The sequence below is a fragment of the Pteropus medius genome, unplaced genomic scaffold, assembly GCF_902729225.1.
Source record: "Pteropus medius unplaced genomic scaffold, Ma_sr-lr_union100, whole genome shotgun sequence".
NCBI classification, from domain to species: domain Eukaryota; kingdom Metazoa; phylum Chordata; class Mammalia; order Chiroptera; family Pteropodidae; genus Pteropus; species Pteropus medius.
The window spans coordinates 4,175,794-4,200,203 of NW_024349225.1; the positions used below are offsets into that span (position 1 = coordinate 4,175,794).

A 24,410-nucleotide genomic window follows, 5' to 3' on the forward strand; every position below is an offset into this window, starting at 1 on the left:
AATGCCTGTGTAAACAGCTAGCATAGTTGCTAATACATATTAGATGCTCAGTAAGTATCTATTAAATCTGAATAACGCTGTGAACTATTTCTTGTTTCTCTTTCCTGTTGTGTTAAGATCTAACGGAATAATGATAATAAAATTCTGCTCACAGTTTTTCTCGAGGATACATTAACCTACAGTTATATTAATGTTCCACTTATTTCTTCCTCTATCTTTGGCCACATATACAAGTAAGAGTTAACTTTAGAATGGACTCAGAAAGTTTTCTGTACTATTTTAGTTTTTCTTTTGCTTTCTTTTTTTTTTCTTTTTTTTTTTTTAGAAAACAGATCTATTGCTTTGATGGAATAAAAAAGTTTGAAAAAACATAAGCTATGTAAAAAACAAACAAGAATATCAATTCTGGCTTTGCTGCCTACTAGCTATAACAACTTATTTAACATCTCTCAGCTTCAGTTTCCTTATACGGAAGATTCTGACAGATCGGTTTGAACTGAATGGGACAAGGTATGCGAACCAGTGTACAGAGCAGATGTTAAATAAAGGGAAGCTCCTTCCCCAGGGAAACACCGAAGTCTTTACAGCCTCGCTGTGCTTCCTCTGGGCACACGTGCCCACCCGCCGTGGGGTCCTGCCGGAGCCCAGCCCACCACCAGCACAGTTTCTACTGGAAAGCACTGTGTGGCTTGCAGAGAAGGTGCATTTTATTGAGCATTCTCCATTTTTCAACCCTTGAGCCTAAAAAGCCTATGACTTAGCAGGACAAAAAGAAACCAAATAAGTACCAACAAGTCTGTTTGAGGTAAGTACGGTGCAAACAAAGCCACAGAGGTTTAGTGAAAGACTCAACTGGGGCGCGAAGCCTGGTGGTTGCACGTGGAGTCTGAAGCAGACACGCGGTGCTCCAATCCGGCTCAGCCACTCGCTGGCTGCAAGAGCCTGGGCCACTTACTTAAACTCCTCTGGCTTCAGATTCCTCATCTTTAGAACAGACCTTCCCCAAGTTTAGGGGAGATAACGAACGGAAACATAAAACCCAGCGCTCGAGACACAAGAGTTAATGACATTACTATCATCTAAGCCTCACGGTAAGGACAGAATATTTTTGCACCTAATTCCATTTCTATCAAAGATGTCAGTTCACCCATAAAATGCTGCTGACAGCTATTTAAACAAATAAATGGATGAACAAACAGCCCACTTGCTGTTAGCTCCAAAGTGTTCAGATACATATGAAAGAAAGAAAAAAACAAAAACAAAAACACAGAAATAGTAGCATATTAGTAAAGCAATAAAAACATAATAACACACTTGACTTCACTATGAACCTAGGTAATTTAATTACTTCTTTCTAGACGTCTGGACTGTTTTAATTCTAAATTGAAAACGCTGCTTCTTGTTTCAATTTTAGTTCTTAATTTAGAAATAAAAAGAAATAAGGAGACACATGCAGGTCCTTCGGGTGGTTTATTTTTCCAGAACAGGATATTTCACTTTGGTTCTATCTTCTGGCATTTGGTCATGTGAACTGCTCAATGGACCTGACTTGGCTCTCGCTGAAACCACAAAGTCAAGAGATGGCGCCTGGGAAGTTCACGACTAACTTCGGTCATAAAAATAAGCACCATTGCCAGAAATCGGTAGTAAATTGAGGCAAAATCAAACTTGTAGTCAATCGAGGCGATAAGAACGACAACAACAAAATACCTATGAATATGCACAGGTACGAAATTCGCATCAAACATCATTTACACTTGTTACCTTCAATTTCTAAGAGCATTTTAAAAATATCTTGCCTAGTCTTTCACTCTTGCTTCCCATGTTTGCCTTATATATATGTTGTTGATTGTAGGGAGAAAATGAACTACTTTTTTTCTCTAAAATAGTATGTCTCAAGACAAGAATACAGTGTTACCCAGAAATTATTATATATAATCAAATATTCTCTTTTAAGGGGAAAAATTCTTTAATGTCCAATAAAAGATAATCGAATAAATAATGGCTTCTATGTAAAATTTTAAATACTGTTTTGGAATAATGTTGAATACTTATGATGTATGTGTGGGGAAAAAGTGAAATATAAAATAAAATATCCCATATAACCTGCGTTTGAAACACAAGAATAAAAAGGAATAGTGAGAGGAGGAGAGAAAAGTAAAGGAGACAAAAGAAATATACCAAATTTTAAAAATGAGGTTGTTAGAATTTTGCTGATTTTGTTGTTCTTTATACTTTTATATGGTTTCCAAGTTTGCTACACAGAACGTAAGTTGCTTTCATAAGCAAACAAACAAAAAATCCCAAATCTGAAGTATTCTGTCAAACAAGATACTTCCTGCCCACTACCCAGGTGTTTTCTGTCAAGAAAAACACTACCCATTTTTAAAATTATGAAATCATAAATGAGGAAGTCCATATCTTCAGCTAAAATTTTATTTATTTTGGATGCATTAAGTCCTCCTGGGCAACCAATATGCCATTGAATCTCAGTGAAACAGATTCAACAAGAGACTAATTTCTAACACTAGCCAAAAATGGATTTTTTAAAAAACTGATCCTTTAGTTAGAAATCCTTATTGGTTGAAGGAAAGCACTCCTAGATATTCTAATGGACTCGATCAAGTACGGTAATGTAATTATGTGAGGAAAGGTTTGATTTAATTTTCAGTGAACATTATCAAGTCCTTCAGGTTCATAAAAGAATGCTGACCAGGCAGGCAGGAGCTAGAACACCCAGTTCTGACATGTTTGGGACTCCTACTTTCCTGGTGACAGGGGAGTACACAAAGCTTAATTTACAGCAAAGCAATCAACAGGTAATAGTTTCACATACCAGAGCAGTGCCCACTACCTCTCATCCCTACAGAATCAACTCTGCTGCCCAGCTACTTCCCAATGCCTAGCCTTCTTCTTGGCTTCCCTGAGCCCTCTCCAAGTTGGCCAAACCAAAGGGGACCATGGGCGGGTCCTAAACCTCCCATGGGTTGCTAAACCTCTTCCTCAGCTCAAAAAATTAAAAAAGATACTATCAGATTAGCCCCTTAGCTCTGAGCAAGGCTGAAAAAGCTGAGCCAGATCATAGTTCGTGTTCTCTCAGCCTCGGCCAGCTTCACACACACACACACACACACACACACACACACACACACACACACACACACACAGTATACTCCAGACCACATATCTCAGTGAATAACATTCTAGAAAGCTGGTTTGGTTGCAAGAGTTACATGTATCAATTCGGGGGAGGGGGGGGATTGACCGCTGTTGTTTGCAACTCAGTAGGGATGACAGTAAGCTAACCTTAAACTTGGTTATTACCTATTAGCTTTTATTAATAAGTGACTGAATATGGGTTTCCTAACTCTTCTACCCGTATGAAAATTCATGTCTCTCAGATCAAACATATGGCAAATACCTAAAGACATACAGTTACTATGAATTTAAAAAGAAAAAACAAAACAAAACTTGGAGCTAACTTCAGAATTCCTCTCAATGTATGTACCTTTAGTTACATTATGCCAGAAAATGCAGTTCTTCATATCGATGGTCTCTAGAGGAACACACATCCCAAAAGTGTGCATAAGTATATGTGTATGCAAGAAATATCTGCTCTAATTAATTTATCTCGACCACATTCACGTTTTCTGTTTCAAGTTAATATAATTTATTAGAATAGTACATGCACGTGATTGAGTTAATATACATATTATTACAGTTTTATACTCAACTTTTTTATCAATAAGGGTGTTTGATTTCAAAAGTTTGAAATTTGATAATCAGAACTGGCAAAGGACATGTCTATATGAAAAGTCTATATGTAAAAATCAGCATGCTAATATCTGCCTGAGCAAGGATCTTTATCCAGCTCAAAGCAGTAGATGGTCTATTTCACTTGTAGTTTATTTCAAGTACTTCAGAACCAGAAAATAGTGCTAAATGGCATTAAAATATTATATATTCTATCAATATTGTTTCCCAACAAGTATTCTCTGATGACTCAAATGCACGTGGCTAACTGCCTTCAGCTTGATTTTAATCACATTAGTCCCCTAAATCCCAAAGCTGCAAAGAGCAACGTGTACTACAAGCTTAAATACATTTTTCAGACTGTATTTTATAACATTTACTATTTGCAGCCTTCTTTGAATCAAAGGAAACAATTTTAATTTCAGAGAAAGAAAGAGATTACCTTGAAAACTGAAGTCACTAGGAAACAAATCTTTCTCTTCTGACTACTTTGATCTAGGTCTGTTGGCGATCTGTTCTACCAACTAAGAATATGTGTCATTGAGGCCGTCTCAGCTTTATCATTCTAAATCCCAGCTTAAGGGACATGAAGAATGCCTTGGGGTGTAAAATGAATACAGCAAACTTCAGTCCCAACTTGTATGGCCCAATTACTTTAATCACCCTCGTGCAGCAGAACTAAAGCTACCGGTGAGGTGATCTGGGTGAAAGGAAAGAAAAGCTCATGTCATTCGGGATCCTTGCCACAAGCCAATTTCGTCTCTCAGAGGATCAGAACTAGGTAACCTCGAGATTACATCTGGCCCCTGCTGACAGTTTCCAATCAAAGACAAACAGCATGCACATATTTGTCGGCCCATTGGCAGTGGTTCCTGGTCCCCTTTGCCCCCTTTATCATACTTTATTGTGCTTTTTTTCCTTTCTGCTACTTCCTTTTCTACTTCCCGCTTCTTCTCTGAGTTTTCTTCTGTGTCTTAGCGCACCTTTAAGAGGTCATGTTAAAAGGTTATATGGCATGATACGCTGTTGATAAAAGGAAAATAAAATTATATTTCAGAATCTTGGTTGGGTTTCACAATATTGAATTGTTTTATTGACTATTCCACTGTGAAAACAGCAGTGGTTGAATATAACTCTTTGATTTGTTTTGGATTTCTCTTGTTTTTAAATATTGGGGCAATTTCTTTAAAAGATTGCTTCTTTCTCCAATTCTTTCCAAACGACGAAAGAATATTTCTTAAAGTAAAATGTTTAAGAAGACTATAGGAAGTTATTTTTAAAATTGTAATCCGAGAAATAGATACAAAATCATTGAAAAGACAGGAAGAAAATACTCGATTTTAATGAGGTATTTTTTTTCTCCAATATCTGACTAAACTATGTTTTAGTTCCTGAAAGAACATACATAAGGATACAGATTTATGTAATATCTGAGAATTCATGGACAATGAGAAAATGTAACAGAAAATAACAAATAGAAAAAAAATGTTATTTTCAGAAAAGAGTGACAAATATTGGAAAGCACATATAGACTAGTAAACTTAATTTTAAACTCCAGAAAATGTCTAAAATGATCATGAATATTTATAAAGTTGCATGTGAATAAAAAAAACAAAATATATCAAGCTAGCTAGCAGTAGTTCTTTTTGAAAAACAAAAACAAAAACATGGCTTCTATGGTGATAGATCAAGGAACTGTATAACATAGCTTGATTATCATTTACATAAGAAAAGCAGCATGAAAACATGTTCCTCTTCAACTATATCCAGGTAGGACCGGGAGTGAATTCTCAGAAGAAAACAACTCTAATTATTTGTCTATTAAAATTTATCGTATTGTGTTATGAAAACCAGTATACATGGGAAAGTTTTTCCCCACCCGTTTCTAGCACTGAATGTCAATGTTATAGTACATAGATGTTCCAGAAAAACATCATCTATTTAAAAAGCAAGAGGATTAAACATTTAAGTCAGAGGCTCATCAAGAATTGCTTCAGAAGAGAAGCTTATACAATCATTGGTTTAAGGGAGGAAGACGACTCAAACGTGCAGGCTTCTTCCATTCACGAGATGTCAGGTTCTAGCTTTACCTCTGTCTCAATGATAGGTTAAATTTGACTATTCATGCCTAAAACTGCCATCTTACTTTTTGGAATTTCATTTTATAACTCAGAACAAAATATGCAGTATCTTCAATAGTGAATAACAAAATGCTATAAATACAGAAGTGACACATAAGCCAAACATGCTTACATGAACTAACCATATCCAAAATTAGCTATTGTTTCTCTGTCATTTTTGAGTAAACTCCATATCTTACTCATCCACTCATCACTTCATTCTTTCTTCATGATGAGTCTAAACTTGGTTTTGCAGTTACTTTTGTTTCAGTTCCTGGTGTGTGTATTTTGTTAGTATATATTCAAGGTAAATCAAATATAATATAGCAAAATTACAACTGGTTCAAATCCAAGAAAAATGTAAAAGAGTAAAAATTGTTTCCTATTAAACTCCAATTTATGGTTGTAGTATGCATATACAGAACTTAATGTGTGTGCTTCATACCACGATATATAAAATGCCTTATAAAATGATTGACCGGGATTTCGGTTCTACCACAAGGGTCAACCCTCCTGAGGAGTTCGTTTGTTATGCAGCACTGGGGTACAGCGCCACCTATTGGTACTTCTAGATCCATGTTAAAAACCTTTTGCAGGCTAGTCTTACAAAACTTACGTTTATTCAAAACTGACCTAAAGCCTCCTACAGCAGTATGTTTTATAAGAATAATTAAGATTTGATTTTGCTTGAAATGTGTCCAAGAGTAAAATTTTTTTAAAAGTTACTCTGCTATTCTATAAGTTTCTATCCTGGATTAAATTTTCACATTTAAACCAAGTAGTCAAAACCCCAGTAATTAAACTAAATTTACCCTGTTCCCATATACTCATGTTTCAATTTTAATAAGTGAACAAAAGTTATACAATTAAGTATATATCATTTATTCATTCATTCACAAATATTAATTGAGCACCTACATACTATGGGCCAAGTGCTATGTTGGGCTCTGGGAAGCAGAAGTGAGCAAGATAGATGTGGACTTTAACAGCAGTTGAGGAACGAAAATTAAACAAATTCTGATTTGGGTTGTTGCTACCATTTCAATCAGATACAGTGAGGAAATCAGGAAATGCTCTCACAAGAAAAGCATGCGAGAAATGTACCGATGTACACTGTATAGAGAAAACTCATTACAGTTATTTCTGTAAAACTATAGTACTGTAAATTTGGAAATTTATAAATATTTTCTCTCTTACATTAAAAAGGAGTTAGGATTCATTCCCATCTCAGTGAATATGATGCATATCAATGAAAAATAGGTGTGTGTAGGAGGTTGTGTGTATATATATAGTAAGAAAGTGTCAGTATTGGGATAATTAAGAGCTAGAAAGCAAGTTAGTGAATATCTAAATTGCCAGAGTCATTTTCAATACTTTCCTTCAATTATTCAATTATTCATACAAATACACAAACTTTCAAAAACCTAATATCTACGTTAAATATTTACCTTTAAATATGCACAAAGTGGGCATTGTAATGGGAAGCAGCAGATGATAAATATAATTTTCACTTCTTAAAACTCAAATATTATGTGTTGTATAACCAATAGATAACCAGGGAATGTGAAAAACTGAAAGGTTTTGCAAATAAGAAATCATTTTAATTTTTACTGGAGCTGCATATGGCAACACACCTTTTTTTTTTTTTAAGAAATAGTCCCAGTAAGCCAAATTTATATTCATTTTTCCATGACAACTGGCTCTTAAGATGATCCAATCTTTTCTGTATGTGTTTTCCACTGATTTGAGTGCTTACATGTGCACGTGGCTGTGTATATGTGTATTATGTTTTTCCATCAAATATATCGAATATAATATTAAAATTAATATTTCAGTAGAAAGACACTGATTGAGAGAAAATCAGCCAAATAATATAGACAAGGCACAGCAGTAATCACCCCATCCACCAATCATTCATGCCTTTTCTTTCTTTGTTATCATCACTTACATCTTGTCCTAAAAATAACAATATATTATTAAGCAGATGGAAATCTTTTCAAAGATTCTGAAACAATCGTATACTACCTAGAGATTAGCTGATGGGGTTACTAAAAGCTGAGACTTCTATTCTAGAGCTTTACTCCACAGGACCTGCCTTAAATTAAAAATAAATGACCTTTGTAACATTATTAAATCTGTCTCCAGTTTTCTATAACATCAAAATTTTTAGGGAAATGCTCTAGAAACTAGCTCATCTCATTAGCTGAGGCAATCTTAAAATATCTAACAAGTATTAAAAATAAAAATATGCAAAAGTAATGTCAAGAAGGAAGATCTTGGGTTAGTTCGGTATATTCAGCATTTTCTTTCAACATTTTAATTAAAGTAATTCACAGAAGGCACATGCACATGGATTTATATATGCATTTATTTTTTTCAGAGAAGGACAGAAAGAGATCATATTGCTCTTTTCTTATCAGTATCCTAGCTTAAAAATCAGATTCATGAGAAAAATGATTATACCAAGAGACCCTCACACACTTCTATCAAAATCATTTCCCTGTTTCAAGCAGCCTGGTATGTGGAGAATGGCAGATATCATGGCCCCAAGTAAATACATGAAGTTCCATTGACGGAACGACTGTAGAGAATGGGGTGTACACAGTTCTTCATGAAGCCTGTACAAGAGAAGCTAATCTACTCTGACCTTCAGATTGAGATTTCAAAACGACTTTTTTCTTTAAGCAGTTTTTCAAAATTGCACTAGACCACTCCTATCTTAAGTCCTAAATGTAAGGCCATGTGAAAAAGAAATAAACAAATCAGACTAAAACTCATAGATGCACAAAATATTTGAGATTGCATTTCATTACACTTGAAAAACATTCCGTGACAAACTTAACTGGTTTGAGAGATTGGGGGTGTGGGGTGTTTTTTAATAAGCAAATACAGATGTTGAGGGAAAAACGTTTAGATTTTTGACACTGTCTTTGCTAACAGAATTACAAATGTTTTCCATAAGCAAACAATGTTGAAATGTCTCAATATTTTTTTCTTAAACCACTACTCAGCTGAACTTTGAAAAATAGAATTTACCAATTTAGTGTTAATGAGCTTATGTATTTGATATTTTCCAATCAATATTTCTTGTACCTTTATTTTCCCTGTACTTTATAAATTTTAATAATCGTGAGAAGAATACATGGTCTTCCCATGTTGTGTGCACACACACACACACACACACACACACACACACACACACACAGGGCTGGCATTTATTCAACTGTCACTCTTTAGGAATATATTTAAAGTTGTCCACAAACGGAGGATGAAATATTTCATTTTACTACATACAGCAGTTTGGATCCATCTTTATGTAATGTGCAAAACTACCTCTATTTAAGAACTCACCATCAAATTATAAAAAAATATTTCACAAGTAGAACACTGACGCAGGTTTTTCTTACTTTTGGATTTTACTTTTCAGTCATTACTGTGATGCCTCTGAATCTTTATATTGAGTCAAATCATTTTTTTTTTAGTCTTAAAATGTTCACTGAGTCTAATTTGATAAGTTTTATTTCCATCTTTTCCCAAACTCTGCGTGCAAGTACACACCAACCAGTAAGGAAAAATTTCCCAACCATTAAGGAAAATTTTCTAAATTCAGTTACAATGTAGTTGCCCTACTGAAATACTATGAGCTCACTGATCAATGAAAAACTCAGTAGATGAAAGGAGACCAGATTGAATACTTTAACTGCAGAATGCCTTATCCCTCATGGCATTTAACAGGGTGATGAAGGCTCAAAGGAGTCTGACACAGTGTCAAAAGATTACTTTGCAATTGCCAATAATCCCCCAAAAGAGCTTCAATGTTGAGCTTACATCTTCAAGAGCTTACTACTTCACCTTTAATCTCCTCACTAGATAAGACTTAAAATAAGTAGGGCCAAAAGGAATTCTAGAATACAGAATAACAATTGATACCGAAGAGAAAAATAATAAGGATTATCAAAGATTGACTAACTTCTGCAACAAACATTTTGAGGTTTCCAGTGGGTGGTGGTAGGAGTTTGAATCGCTTCAGAACGTATCTTAAACTTTTCAAAGTGGTGACTAATGACTGAATCTGATAAGTGTAGACAAGATCTAAATACTTTGGAATGGTTCATACCCAGCTGATCCAACATACACGTATCGGGAAGTATGTTAAGATTCTACTTAATATTATTTCCAAAATGCCAAATGTCCAAGGACAAGGATCATCTTTTTATCAACATGATCTTCATCACCCAACTGAATATAAGATGCATAGTTGGCATTTAAGGAATACCTGAAATTATTTTATATATAGTGCTTAGGAATGTCTAATCACACACACACACACACACACACACACACACACACACATATTCTCATGTGTATATGTATGTACATAAAATTACATATAATGGTTAACAGAATACAGAAGAAAATAATTTTGTTAATCATAAGTATCTCAAAGATTCTTATTAATAAAGCTTATTAAAAGAGAGTATCGCAAAATCAAAATTCTTAGGGAAACTGCCAAAGTCTGTTTTCCAGAAAATGGCCTTAGTTTCCAGCCCTGTCTGTAAAATGGGATTTTTACTATGGTAAAGAAAAAGATTTGGCCTCTATTTGATTCTTAAACATATGTTAGGAATGAAAGAGATGTTAATAAAGCAGTTATATGTCCTTCGGGAGAAAAATTCTATACCAAGTGCTATCGTAAGGTAGGTCAAAATATAATGTGACGAAAAGTAATTACCCATTTGAATCTTTTGGCTCTGGATCACAGAAGAGGAGGGTGGATACAGTAACCTTGAACGAGTGATCTGGTATAAATTAATAGCTATCCATTCCAAAGACCAAGTCCATTACGTACTGCCCATTGCTATTTCCCTTCCGAATACTTTTGACTCTTATAAGAATTGCCCAAAGATCCATGCTGGATGCCATACACATCATTAACATTCGAAGGAAGAAATACTGACTTCCCAAGAAAAATGAACAATTAACCTCTCATGTCATTCAGATGTCTGAGGAGTAGAGGAAGCAGAACACACTCTGAAGGATCCCCTTATTTCACAGTTTATCAAGTTGCAAAGATTGAAATAAAATGTAAAATACATCGGTAGGTTTATTCTCACAAAAAGAAAATCTTGTAGGAAGCATCACAATCCATTCAAAAATTTAATAAATGGTTCACAGCAAAAGCAATAACAAAGACAAAATAGAGATCATTTGCTGGGTTTTAAGTGATTTTTCAAGTAGTTATTTTTATAATTATTTGGAAATTTTAATATAGACCAAAACTGTCTTTCCATACCCAGAAATTACACCAGAAACTTTCATGCCTTAAATGCTTCTAATGAAGAAAATTTCTGTCATTATTTTTCTGAACATAATAGTGTTTCCAAGGTATTTACTTTTTAGAAAATTAGTGGAGTTATACCACTTAATTTAGCTTTTATCTTCCAGACCACAAGGGAAAAAAAGAAGTTGTCTTGTCATTAAAGAATTTTTGCAGAAAGAATCCAATGTAAAGATATAAAATTCATACACATGAAGGAAGTGATACTAAAGATAGGAATGCAAGGCTCCTCACAAATTATAAATAATGTTGGAAAGCTTATTTTAAAGGACTTCTTGAATCCTAAGACCAAAAAAAGTCATCCAAGATCAGCCTTTGGCCAAAACTAGTCTTACTTTAAAATATGTGTGTGTGAGCACGTTTGCATATATGTGTATGTGAGCATCTCTATGCATGTGAATTTGTGAGTTTGTATGTGTATGTGCACATGTATGTTTGTATTTGTAGGTTAATGTGTGTCTGTGAGTATACTGAACATGTCTGTAAACCTGTGAGTGTGTGTATGTATATGAGTGTACATGACCATGTGTGCATATGTGTGAATGTGTTTGTACATGTTTGCACATGAGTAGATATGTTAATGTGCTAGTTTGTTTTCCTAAATCAGATTTAATCTTCATGTTCTAAGAAGCAAAATTCTTCTTTGTGAATTATGTAGAATGTATAACAGCTGAATAGAGCCAAAATACCACATGCAATTTTGGGTAGGGGATTGGCAGAATGGAATAAGCCTGAATATTGACTTTATGATACCAAAATGTAACTTTATTTTACAAGGACTATGTAATATTCTCAGGAAACAATCACACCGAAGTGTGAAAATTTTTCATATCATTCAGGGTTTGTGAATGTTTTTAGATAGTTGGGTAAGGACTTTATTTTAACAGAAAACGAGTTTTATTTATTTTACAATCTTCAGCATACAAGTAGCTCAAACCTTAAATATCTATCCTTTTACTAATTACTGTTATAATCATAAATTCTAGTGAAATTAAAATTATTTCAAAGTCGAATGCATAATATTACATATTTTCATTCAGTGAGGGAAAACCCCAACTGTTTCACTGATGAAATGTAAGAAAAAATTTACAAGACAGGAAACGAGAATGGGAGGCCTCTCCAAACGAGACTACTCAACCCTCTTAATATAGTGCCTGCATTAAACCACAACAAGTAAAGTTAAATAAAACCAAAACACGGTGGCCATTTTACATATTTATTCATAATATTACATCAATACAAATCTCCATAATGAGTTACATTTAATTTTCAAACTCTAAAAAATAAAAAGGCTCTTTCCAAGAAGCAAGACAGTTTGTATAGGTAAATGAGGCAAGAAGCAATGCCAACATACATGAGAGATACTTAGTAAGTACTGCTGAATGAAACTTCTCCTGTTAGACCTCAAAAATGATATATAATGTAAGCCTGAGAAAAGCACTCCCAAGCTCTCAGAGGCAGGAAAGTCTACTGGTTTAAGAATATGGGCTCTAGAGTCAGACTGTGTTCAAATCCCATTTCGGCCTCTTTTTAGCTGTGAGAGCATTTAATCTCTTAGTGCAGTCTTCTCATGTACTAAATAATAAAACCACTTTGTAGCATTATTTTACATTTAAATGACTTAATAAATGAAAGCACTTAGAACAGTGATACTTAGTATGTGTCAAGGTCTCAAAAAAAGTTACCTATTACTGTCATCACCGTTAAGTCAAGTTTGTATGTGCTTAGATTCACTCTACAGTCAGCTTTTAATTTCTTCAGCTGGAGTGACTCTTCCGCAATGAGGAATGTTTTCCCCAGGAATAAAAACAACAGAGTTCTCTTTTGTTAAACTACCTTTTTTTTAATGGAAAATGAGCCATGCCACAATCATGAATGAACGTGGCACCAAATGGCAATGATTAGAGCACGTGTTTTGCCTGCACTGGGATCAACTATCGTATTGGCTCTACAGACAATGGAAGAACGCAGAGCTGATGTGCTGTGCTGCCCACACGATCATCCATGTCTATTCCACGGATGAGGGTTAGACAGAGAGAGAAAAAAAGTGCGGGGTGGGGGGAGTGGAGGGCGAGAAGAGTAAATATGCTAGAGCAAAATCCTGTTTTCCAAGAATAGATTCGCAAAAAGATCAAACGGTTAAAATATTTCCTTCAGAAAAAAATGTGAAGTTTCCTTAAAGATGTTTTGAGGAAGATAAAATATACATATTCCTTTTTTGTTCTTTATTAATAATCAAGTGTGAATCAAATTTTATTTGGTAGTTACTTTCTTTCACAGAAAAATTGAGCTATTTCCCTAAATGTTATTACATAGCAATGAAAATTTTACTATTTCCAGAGGTAAAATATTCAAACTTTGGCCTCTACACTTGATACTGTGGAATGGGGGGATGCAAGCTGTCAGCTGTCCACTTTATAAGCATATTTGCGGGGGTGGGGGGAGTGGATCATTAATAAAAAAAAAACTTTAGAAATATAATACAAAATGCTATATATTCTACTATAATTATAACTGTGAAAGTCATTTTCATGTCTTTAAAATAAGAGAAACATGATTATATTTCCCAAACTTTTCTCATTCTTCCAGTCTAGGGCTAGGTAAATGAAACTTAAATGAAAGTCAACCATAAATTTAAGGAAAATCTACCATCATAATAATTTTCCCCACTGAAAATCTAATTGAAATGATTCAGGATACAGTTTCCAGTAGACTCTCTCAGAGGTACTATTCCTTCCAAACGCTGGTCTCATCTGCTTTCTAACCAAACAACTATAATAAGTCAATAGGAAACAGTGTAGTTAAAAACAAACAAACAAACAAACAAACAAACAAAAAAACTCCAGGCTAGTAGACATTACTTCAACAGAATGCACAATCTTTCCAAGAGCAGGAATCTGTAGTTTCGCCATAACATTCTAGACCCCTCTGAAGTTTAGAGAGGAAGGAGTTAGGAAGACTCTAAAAGAGAAACTGATACAGTCAGGACAGGAAACAACTAAAGACATAAATAAGAATTTCTGCAGAATCAGGTCAAGATAAGGACACATTTAAGAAACGTCAGAAAGGTGATAATAACGGCTGAATAATGATGTCATAAGTGGAAGTGGGGGTGGGAGATCTGTTTGGTGCTAAAGGAACCTATCTTCAAGCACATGAAAGTTTTGAGTTGAAAGTCATAAAAGTGTTCTTAACAACCCACAAATGTAACAAAATTTCACAAGGTCTTTGGGATGTGGGTTCCGTGGTTACTCCTGAGATCCCACAAGAGGTGAAGCTCTACTATGAGTATGAGGTATATCGGGCTTTCTTTTTCTTTAATTAGTCAGTGAAGCACTCGAGATATTTATAAGAAAGATCTAGATATTTGAATTTAGGTAATAAGTATTCCAGAAGACTGTCAAACACAACGACTCAGTAAATACAAAATCATGATCACACTGACTGCAGTTGTAACATGCAAAGCAGTCAATGTCTCAGTAAGCGGACGTTATACCAAAGAAGGGTTTGTTAAAGTTATTTTTGTAATACTGTATTTATAATTATTAGTGTTACTCTGGAATTAACACAACCATACTTTGATCACTAAGAATTTACTTTAAAAGCATAGACGGTGTGCAGTCTTTAGCCACATCTCTTAATTTTCAAATAAGCATAAAAAACACACTGACTTACAAACTCTTTGTGACCGAACTGAATTAGGAGGAGTGGGGAGAGATGGACAAAAATGATCTCTTTCCTCTATCAATTCACACGTCTGGGGCCATAAGAGGGACATTTCAGAAATAAAGACAACTCATTTTTGTTAACAGGTAACTAAAGGACCCAAGAAGCCTCATCGTGAGGACAATGAAGGGATGGCCGAGAGGCAGACCCAAGTTCGCCGAGTCCTTGCATCTCTGATGAGGAAGGAAGCTTAGGTGTCATCTCCTCTAGTCTCTTTGTTTTATAGATAACAAAACTAACGGGAGAACTAACTCTATTTGTATACGACTAGTTAGTGGGTATTTTAGGGAAGGATAAGAAGGTTTTAACATAATTGGGGAAAATGGCATAAAAAGCGGTATCTGAAGTTTAAGGAAATAGTAGAACAACTAGAATTGAACTTAATTCTTCTTCCCTCTTTCCAAGCAGGTACCAACTATTCGAAAGGACCTTATTCGCCTCATCCTTTTTCTGTCTTATTCTTTAAATGTTGGGAGAACATGCACTATTAAGAGATTTGCTTTCTCAACTTCTTTCTTCCCCCCTACAACAAATTCTTTTGGAAGGTAAATTGACTGGAAAAAAATGGCTATTGAAAAAAATTAATGGCTCTTTCAGTTTAAATGACCCGATGTTGCCTGAATTCCACAGATAAATATTCATCTTTGCTTCTATAGACTTAAGTTACTATGGTGTTTGTAACGAGACTACTTTATAGTTATAAAAATGTCAACAAATATATATGTTTGAAGGTGCTTATAAAGGTTAAAATAAGTTTAGAGGAATTTATTTTTCCTTTTCTTTCTTATCTCACCATTTTTACTCCCCAAAGTCATTTCTTTCTCTTTTTTCTGCCAGGCTTAGCGGTGGCATTTAATAAAGAGGACCATCTTTCTTGTGTAAAGGTAACTTTGAGTGGGGCGAGAAATTCACAGAAAATTCTGACAGTCCTCTTCTTACAGGCTGGTACGAATCAGCAATCAGATTCTAGGACCCAAAAAGAAAAATCTAATTCTAAACATGCAGCCAGAGCTGTACTTTCAGGATTATTCGATCTCTCTGCTGTATATATCTAAGCCCTCCCTTTTACCTATCAGCTTTTTTTCAAGCATTTTATTTTATGTTATTATTAATTGCAAGTATATTGGTTAGACATTTATATAATTTATGAAACAATCCCCCTGATTACTCTATCTTCCCTCTGGCTCCTCACACAGCCATTACACTACTGCTGACTGCATTCCCTATGCCGGGCTCCCATCCCCGTGACCATCTATCAACTTTCGAACCTTTCAAATTTCTCCAATTTAAACAAAAACAAAAGAACCACCTCCCTGTTCTCCTTATTCTCCTCCACTGCCATCCTATCTTTCTCTTCCCCTCTATGGACAAATTTGTCAAAATATTTGTCTGTGCTCACCGTCTCCCCATCTCCTTCTGAAGTCTCAACTTCAGTCAAATCTGGCTTCGTCCTCCAACACTTCGCCAAAACAGCTCCAGGTGAAGTCACGAGTGACCTTCATCACACTCAATCAAATAAGCGCTTTTCAGCCTACATCTTGCAAGATCTCTCAATAGCATTTGGCACTACTGCCTCTCTCCTGAAACACTTTCTTTCCTTGGTTACCCTGACATAACAGTGTCCTGCTTTTCTCCCTCCTCTTTTATCACTGATTCTGGGTCTCTCAGTTTCATGTTCATTCTTCCTTACCTGGCCAGTAAAGATTCTGCAATTCCTAAAGGCCCATTCCTGAGCCATCTTATCTACACACTCTCTGGCTGATCGCATCCATGCCAATAACTTCAGTTAAAATCCATGCAATGGTGCCTCGCAAATGAACATCTTTAGTCTACATTTTTACTAACATGTCTCTAAGTTACTACAGCTCAATATATTAAAAGAACAACTTATGGTTTTATATCTACCCTCCAATCTGGTTCTCTTCCACTGCCTTCCATCCACCTGCACAATAAAAACCTTAGAAGTTTATCATTATTCATTATCGTTATCATTATTCATCCCTCAGCCTCACTCCTCCATTACCATTACCTGAACATCACTAAACCCAAACCATTTTGCCCATTAAATTGTTCTCGAACATTTCCACTTTTCCCTATCTCCCCAACCATGACCTTAGTCCCAGCTCTACCATTTTTATCTCTTAGGGGACCTGGACTATGGATAAAGTGCCTAACATTTTGTCCATCATTTGCTATAAACTCCTCTCTAATCCATTCCCCACAGAGAACCAAAGTGATTTTTCTGAGACATAAACTTGATCACATTACCTACCAATTAAACTTTTCCGTCTACGGCCATGCCACCCTGAACACGCCCAATCTTGTCTGATCTCGAAAGCTAAGCAGGGTCGAGCCTGGTTAGTATTTGGATGGGAGACCACCTAGGAATACTAGGTGCCATAGGCTTTAAAAATAACAATAACAATAATAATAAAAAAATAAAAAATAGGTTAAAAAAAAACTTTCCTACTGCTCTCAGGATGAAGTTAAAATTCCTAAACATGGACTAAAACACTTCTACATGGTATGGCTTCTACCTATTCCTCCAGCCATCCCTAATTTTCTCCATACCTTTAGTTTCTCTTACTCACCCTGCACTCTTATTCCACGGGACTTTCCCTTTGTGTCTTTACCCTCAAGTGTTCTTCCCTCTGCCCTTTCTCTGGCTAACTCCTATTCCTCCTTGGCATTTATTTTTTGCCATCACTACTGTGGGGAAGCCTTGCCGGAATCCCCCAACTACGTCATACTCTCGAGGTTGCATTTTTACATTTTCAACTGTTGGACTATTTAATCAATTTGTCATTCCACATCTGTTTTTGCTTTTCAACCATCCCAGTGCCAAATGAATGCCTAGCACATGGTGGAAGCAATATTTGTTAAATAAAAAAAGTAAATGACCAAACTAGAAACTCAGAGCACTCGACCATCAGAATCACCTGCAGTTGTTGGAGATCTTGAGAAATGGAAGAAGATATCCATTCATTTGGGCCATTATTTTTTCAGGATATTTATTTTTCTTAGCACACAACAGGTAATATCTTAACCAGCTGGCTTTTTTCCGTTTCAGCGCTCATCACTAACTTGAAGCCTTCTGAACGACGGCGGTACCCCATCCACGGTTGTGCTTTCCATTGTTTCAGTTACCCGTGGTTAACCACCAAGCTACAACGTTAAATAAAAATTTCCCCCAAAAGACAATTCATAGGTTTTAAATCGTGTGCCATTCTGAGTAGCATAATGAACTCTCACACCACCCTGCTCTGTCCCTCACTGGGGACGTGAATCATCCAGCATTTCCACGTTGTATCTGCTACCTGCTCGCCCACCTACCCATCCACACTCTCGATATCACAGTGCTTGTGTTCAAATCACCCTTATTTTACTTAATAATGGCCCCAAAGCGCAAGAATAGTGATGCTGGCAACTCGAACATGCCAAAGAGAAGCCATAAAGTGCTTCCTTTCAGTGAAAAGTTAAAAGTTCTCGACTTAATAATGAAAGAAAAAAAAAAAACTGTATGCTGAGGTGGCCAAGATGATAAGAATTAATCTTTTATCTGCGAAATTGCCTTATTTATAAATTAAACTTTATTATTGGTATGTATAGGAAAAATCATAGTATTTGTAGGGTTCAGGCAACCACTGGGGGTCTTGGAACATGTCTCCCATGGATAAGGGGATAATGACTGTTTTGACCAAACTCTAACCAGGCAAGACGTTCATAGTAGCAGTATATAACTTTCATTTGGGTAGGAGTTGTTCTACTCAATTCAACTGAATACAAACAGTGTCTTCTGGGCACCTGGTATTAAATCATGTGCCATATGCTACTGTGCTTATTTGTTTTGATGCAGCCGTTGTTTTGTTTTATTTTTAAATGTGTCCAAAGCAGCTCATCTTTTGCTTTGTGCAATGTAGTTTATTTTCTCAGCTGCCATATAAATCTATATTAAAAAAAAAAAACTTTATTCTCCACAAAAATAAAACAGAAGAGATGTTACCAGATATTTGTGTCTCATAGATGGCCTAATATATTTTCAATAGTAGGTACTTGTTTTCTCTTTACCATAAAACAATTCATAAATAGTAAAACAACTCATAAATCGAATGTGGTTAATTCAAATACTTTGATGCATGAAAAATTTTACTGAAAGATCTAATTTATTTACAAAACAATATAAACATGAAGTAATTAAAGTTGTAAGCATTCCATTTATAATAAAATTTCCTACCACTGAGTAAGTATTTAATGTGTATTAGGTGCTTATCACTAATTTTTAAAACAACCTGTTTATAACATAATATAATGTAATATATACTTACAGAGGAGGAAATTGAAGGTTGTGCTGTTAAAGACTAAACAGACAACTGAATGATTTCCAACATGTAGTTAAAAATAAGGTGACATAACTATAGCAAGTACCACTATAATATTCATTTAGGGAATCAACAGATATTTAGTGAGTGCCTATTCTGTGCTAGGCCTTGAGATGCAACAGAAAACAAGACACACAATCCTTGACCCTCACTGAAGCTATTCAGTGTGTCTTTTAAAACCTGAAAGAGGAAGAAATCAGTGTTGCAATTTAAAAGGGAAACTTTAAGACCTTGGCTCTTTAAGTAGCTGTTTTCTAGGATTAAAGAGGTGAGAAAATTCTTATTTTTCATACGCTGAACATGCTCCTCTTCATGACCTATCAATGTCAACAGAGATCGCATCTTTTTCTGAGAACCTTAAGCAATGAAAAGACATCTCCACACTGAAGACATTCCTACAAAAGGAACTACAAAGTAGAATTTGGCACCCAGGTGCTTGCATGATTTCTTGAGCCGCGTCTTTGGCACGAGGGCATCAAATTTAGTATGTAACTACAAGGTCATTTCAACAGTCAGAAACTGATGATTTGTAACACAACCAAGTTAAGACACAGCTCCTTGGGAAAAAAGGTTTCTCTTGGGAAAAGATGTTGAAATGACTATTTTTTTAGGATTCAGTGACTATATGAAGTAACAAGATAAAAATGTACATTTCTTGGACAGCAAGGAAACTGAAATATTTGCGTTGGCAACAAAAATTTGTAAGTCAGTCAAAGGCACTATAGTTTCTGTCAGCTAGTGGCCAAGTAGTATGGGAAAGAAGTTTCACAAGCTCAACTACGACCACTCCTACCTTTAAAACCCTACTGCTATTTAATACTCAGTTGTGCCACCCTTTGGTAGATAGAGTCCAATGTGGCGTACGCACATTAAGGTAGACTTATTTCTTCCTAATACACACATTGTTCCTTCAAATGAAACGCACACGTTGTTCCTTCAACTGAAAGCCAGGACTTCTAGCTGCTTTCAGAAAATAGACAGTGGATCCTAATGGGGACTGGAAACAATCTAACTGATATTAATATTCCAAAAGTGAAGGTTCTAATCTAAGAATTCCTACTCGAAATATAGTGGCACACTTTCATTTTCCTTATGAAGGTCATGTTTAGGCAATATTATTACAACACTTTTTAAAAAAAATTAATGTTCTGCATACATTCAATAAGACATAGCTAAACACATAATGTGAGCCTGAAAATGTGGCTGCACTACAGACATGTTAAATGCCCCTGCTAATTTCAACAAGGTTTTTAAAAAGTTTGCTCTTTTTAGAGGAAGAAAACAGAAATGGCAAGAGAATCTATCAAATAAAGACAAACCCTGGATAATTGAGGCGAATGATAACACTTCTCGGAACTGTCTACTTATCAAGGGGTTTTACAAAAATCAAATAACAGCCATGACGGTGGGAAACTAATGCCATTAAAGTCAGAAATTACTAGCATTTGGAATGCATTGGGTATTAGCCAAATACAGTTAATGGCTCAACCTTCTGATAGTTCTTACCAAAAATTTAACTCACTGGTACTGAACATTTTTCAGGTCTGCATATGGCGCATCCACACAAGACATTCCAATCAGTAGTGTCTCTCATCGCACACAGTGGTTCTCAGCCGAAGGGAGGGAAAGGGAACGCAAATTTTAACCTCAGGTGGAATACATAAGCATCTTCTTAGAGACACATATTATCTGAAAAACAATCCTCTAAAACCTGTGTGATTCTTAAAATGCGTCCCCATCCCGTTTTTAAAATTTTAATATTTGATATCAATCTTCTTTTGACATTAATCAGCATTTAAAATGTTAGTTAAAATATTCAGTTTAGTTAAGATATAACGGTCTAATTCTTAATGATTAAGACACTTTTCTTTTTGGTACCTGTAATAGATAAAATAGTGGACCCCCTGCCCCATCGAGATGTCCATATCCTAATCCCCAGAACCTAAAACTATGTAACCTTACATGCTGAAGGGGACTTTGCAAATACGATTAAAAACCTAGAAACTGAAAACTTTGTTATAAAGAATGTATTAATAACAATTATAAAATTGTTATAAAATAATATATTGATCACCCATTTTTTAAATCCCTTCATTTTAATAATTACGGTATAGTTTGCTGTAGTGTTGGGTGTGATCATGAACCTACCAGTGATTAGTAATTAGTAGGTGATATCACTGACCCTGAACCATGAGATATAAATATGAAGTGTAGTCATAGGGAGGATTATGGCATAACTATGGGCTAACTGGAAAATTCTCGGTGAAAACCATTCTCAGTCATGAATATGTCTTAGCAGGTAACAATCCCTTTCAGAGATTTATTCATAAAAAATCATAAATACCATTCCTTACTCCATAAAATTAAAACAAAAGCACAAGGAAGATGCTGGACCTGGATGGGTCAAGTTTATATTCTGACACTGTGTCCTTTAGGAACCAAGACATTTAAATACCAAATATATCATTAATTCAAATAGCTTCTCTCTTACACATGCTGAGGAAATTATTTTCTACACAAAAAGATCATAGTACTAAGCCACCAACAAAAACTAGTAAGACACTGAATGGTTTTCCTTATGGTCAAGAATGATTTATGTCAGTCCACTGAAATTTTATCTCTGTATCTCGCTTACCAGAAGACTGTGGCTGGGAATACAGTCTGTGGCTATAGAATGGATGAATGCTATGTGGTCCATGCAGGTACAAATAACTGCTCTCATTAGCATGGTGACAGCCCCTTACCAAGAGAGCTAACCAATCTTAAGACCATACCCGTGCTTCAGAGTTATCCTTCTAAAATGATTTCTACACTTCTGTTGCATGGCTTTTGAGTTTTTATTATGGCTATTCTTTCATCTCTATTTACTCATCTCTATACCCTCACTGCCTGGAACATAGTAAGCATTTTATAAATTCTTTTTTTTTTTTTTTCATTTTATAAATTCTTATTCAATTAGTCAATCCATATACCTTTCAATCTCATCTTGGCCTATACGTGGGTGGAGTATACCCTAGAGCAAAAAACAACAAATTCACCTCTGGATTTACACAGGTTTGCTTAAGCTATTTAGGAGTGTCCTGCCCATTTATGATGTGTTAAAAATTCATTAATTTGAATATATGAACCAGTCATAGCTATTTAATCCTGAGTGCTCCTGTTTTTTTTCTTCTACAAAGATATAAATATACTTTTAGGCAGTCAATGGTTCAAAAATTACTAAATAAAATCAGTTAAAAAAAAAAAAAAGCATTAAGAAAAAAAGGAATTCATCTGGTTTTAAGCATTAACTAAATCTTCATCTCCAAACAAGAGGTTTCTTTAAATGGTTAACTGTGATGCCGCATGGCAAAGATCTCTTTTCTAGCCTCTTGACTGCAGAATGAGAAAACTACAAAAGACTCTTGGCCAATGATTTGGTTTATTAGCTACAGAACCATTTTTATGGACAATATTAGAACCTCACTAGGAAAGCAAATCGGTATCCTGTCTCTTGAACCACATAAAAGCTTAAATAGCACCAATAAAGTGATGATTTAAAGCCAGAGAAATATCAGCAGATGTGCTTATGCCCACTGAATCACATCTAACATTTTCCTATAGGCTAAGAGAAAAAAAGCTTCTATACAAACCGGCTGTGCCAACTATTAAAGTAAATAAATGGATGAAGAACTGAAGACATGCTTATAAGAGTAAGTGGAATAAAATTTTGATAATATAATCTGGTAACTAGAAAAAGCTGAGTTTTAAAACAAGGGTTTATTTTTAAAATATTCTCGATGATAAAGAGGCTCAGAGACTATGAAAAATGAAATTCTCAAAATCCATTTAAATCTCTGCATTAAAGAGGCGCACAGCTCACTGCTTTTTAAAAACTTACTTTTGTTTTGAGGCACCACAACTCTTCCTCCTTTTCCAGTTCTAACCTTTTAAAAATCTTTCTGAACAATCACAATCTCTCACGTTTCTGGGAGATTTTACCTTTTTTTTTTCAATCTTTCTCTGGGGTTTCTGAAAATTCCTTGAATCACAAATTACGCTAACTGCAAAGTTATTCTTCTCAGGCTCAGATGGGCGTGTGTGCTGCTTCAGAGTCTCACTAATTCTTTGTTGACTCCTTCTCTCTGTCAGGACAGAGCGATGAAAGTTCCCTCCACGCTTCAAGTTTTTAACGTAACCACCTCTCTCTACCGTGTTCACAACCACTCAACATAGCTCCTTCTTCTTTTCCGCTAAAAAATTTTTATGAATCTTACCGTACTTCCCTTACTTTTTGTTTTAGTCACATAACAACAAAACTTTTTTTTCCTACCTCTTCCTCTCCTCTTTTTTCACCCATTTCCCCCACCCCTCCCTTCTGGCGGCCATCGGTTTGCGTAACAGCAAATATTTATGGAGGTCAGTATGTGCCAGACACTCTAACAGACATGAACGCAACAGAGTCTCTTCCTTGAGCTACTGAAAGAGACAGACGTGAAAATGGGCTGTGACTTCACTATGATAAACGCTCTGCAGGTGGTAAGGCAGCCTCCAGGAGACGGTTCCTCTGTCTATGGGTCAAGGAGTTTAGGTCCTCGTGAAAGCCAAAGATGAGTAGGAGTTCTCAAGTACGACATTTCCACATCAATCAAGATAGAGGTTTGGAAGTGAAGGGAAACAAATATTTGGAAAAGTATGAATAGGATAATATGGGAGGTGCACATTTTGTGACAGGGGTAATAGAAATAAATAAATGATGCTGGACCTTACTTATCATGCTAGTCTCTCAAAAGAAATAAATGAGAAAAGACTTACAGGCAATGCTAAGGACTCTCAGAGGGAAAGTTAACCACAACTTCCCCTCGACACAGAGCAGTATCACTTCTGTAGAGGACATCTGAGAATGTGTGGGGCATTTTTTGGTTGTCACGATGGGTGAGGGGCAGAAATGCAACCAACAATTAGTGCCTGGAGGTCAGGAACACCAAACTCCTGCAATGCACGGGAGGTTCCTCCACAAGGAAGAACTGTCCCACCTCAAACGCCAGTGTCGTGGGACATCAAATGCCCTTCCTCCTCTCCACTCCTCCTTCAGAGCCTCCTGACCCGGAGGCC

The 24,410-nt window shown here is 35.6% G+C and overlaps 1 protein-coding gene and 1 pseudogene across 3 annotated transcripts in view; one reads left to right on the forward strand and one right to left on the reverse strand.

Annotated features, from left to right (window-relative positions):
- HMCN1 (hemicentin 1) overlaps positions 1-24,410 on the reverse strand; it is a 460,798-nt gene that overhangs the window by 310,919 nt on the left and 125,469 nt on the right. The gene's annotated exons all lie outside the window — the stretch shown is intronic.
- LOC120617781 (uncharacterized) lies at positions 17,225-17,343 on the forward strand (annotated as a pseudogene).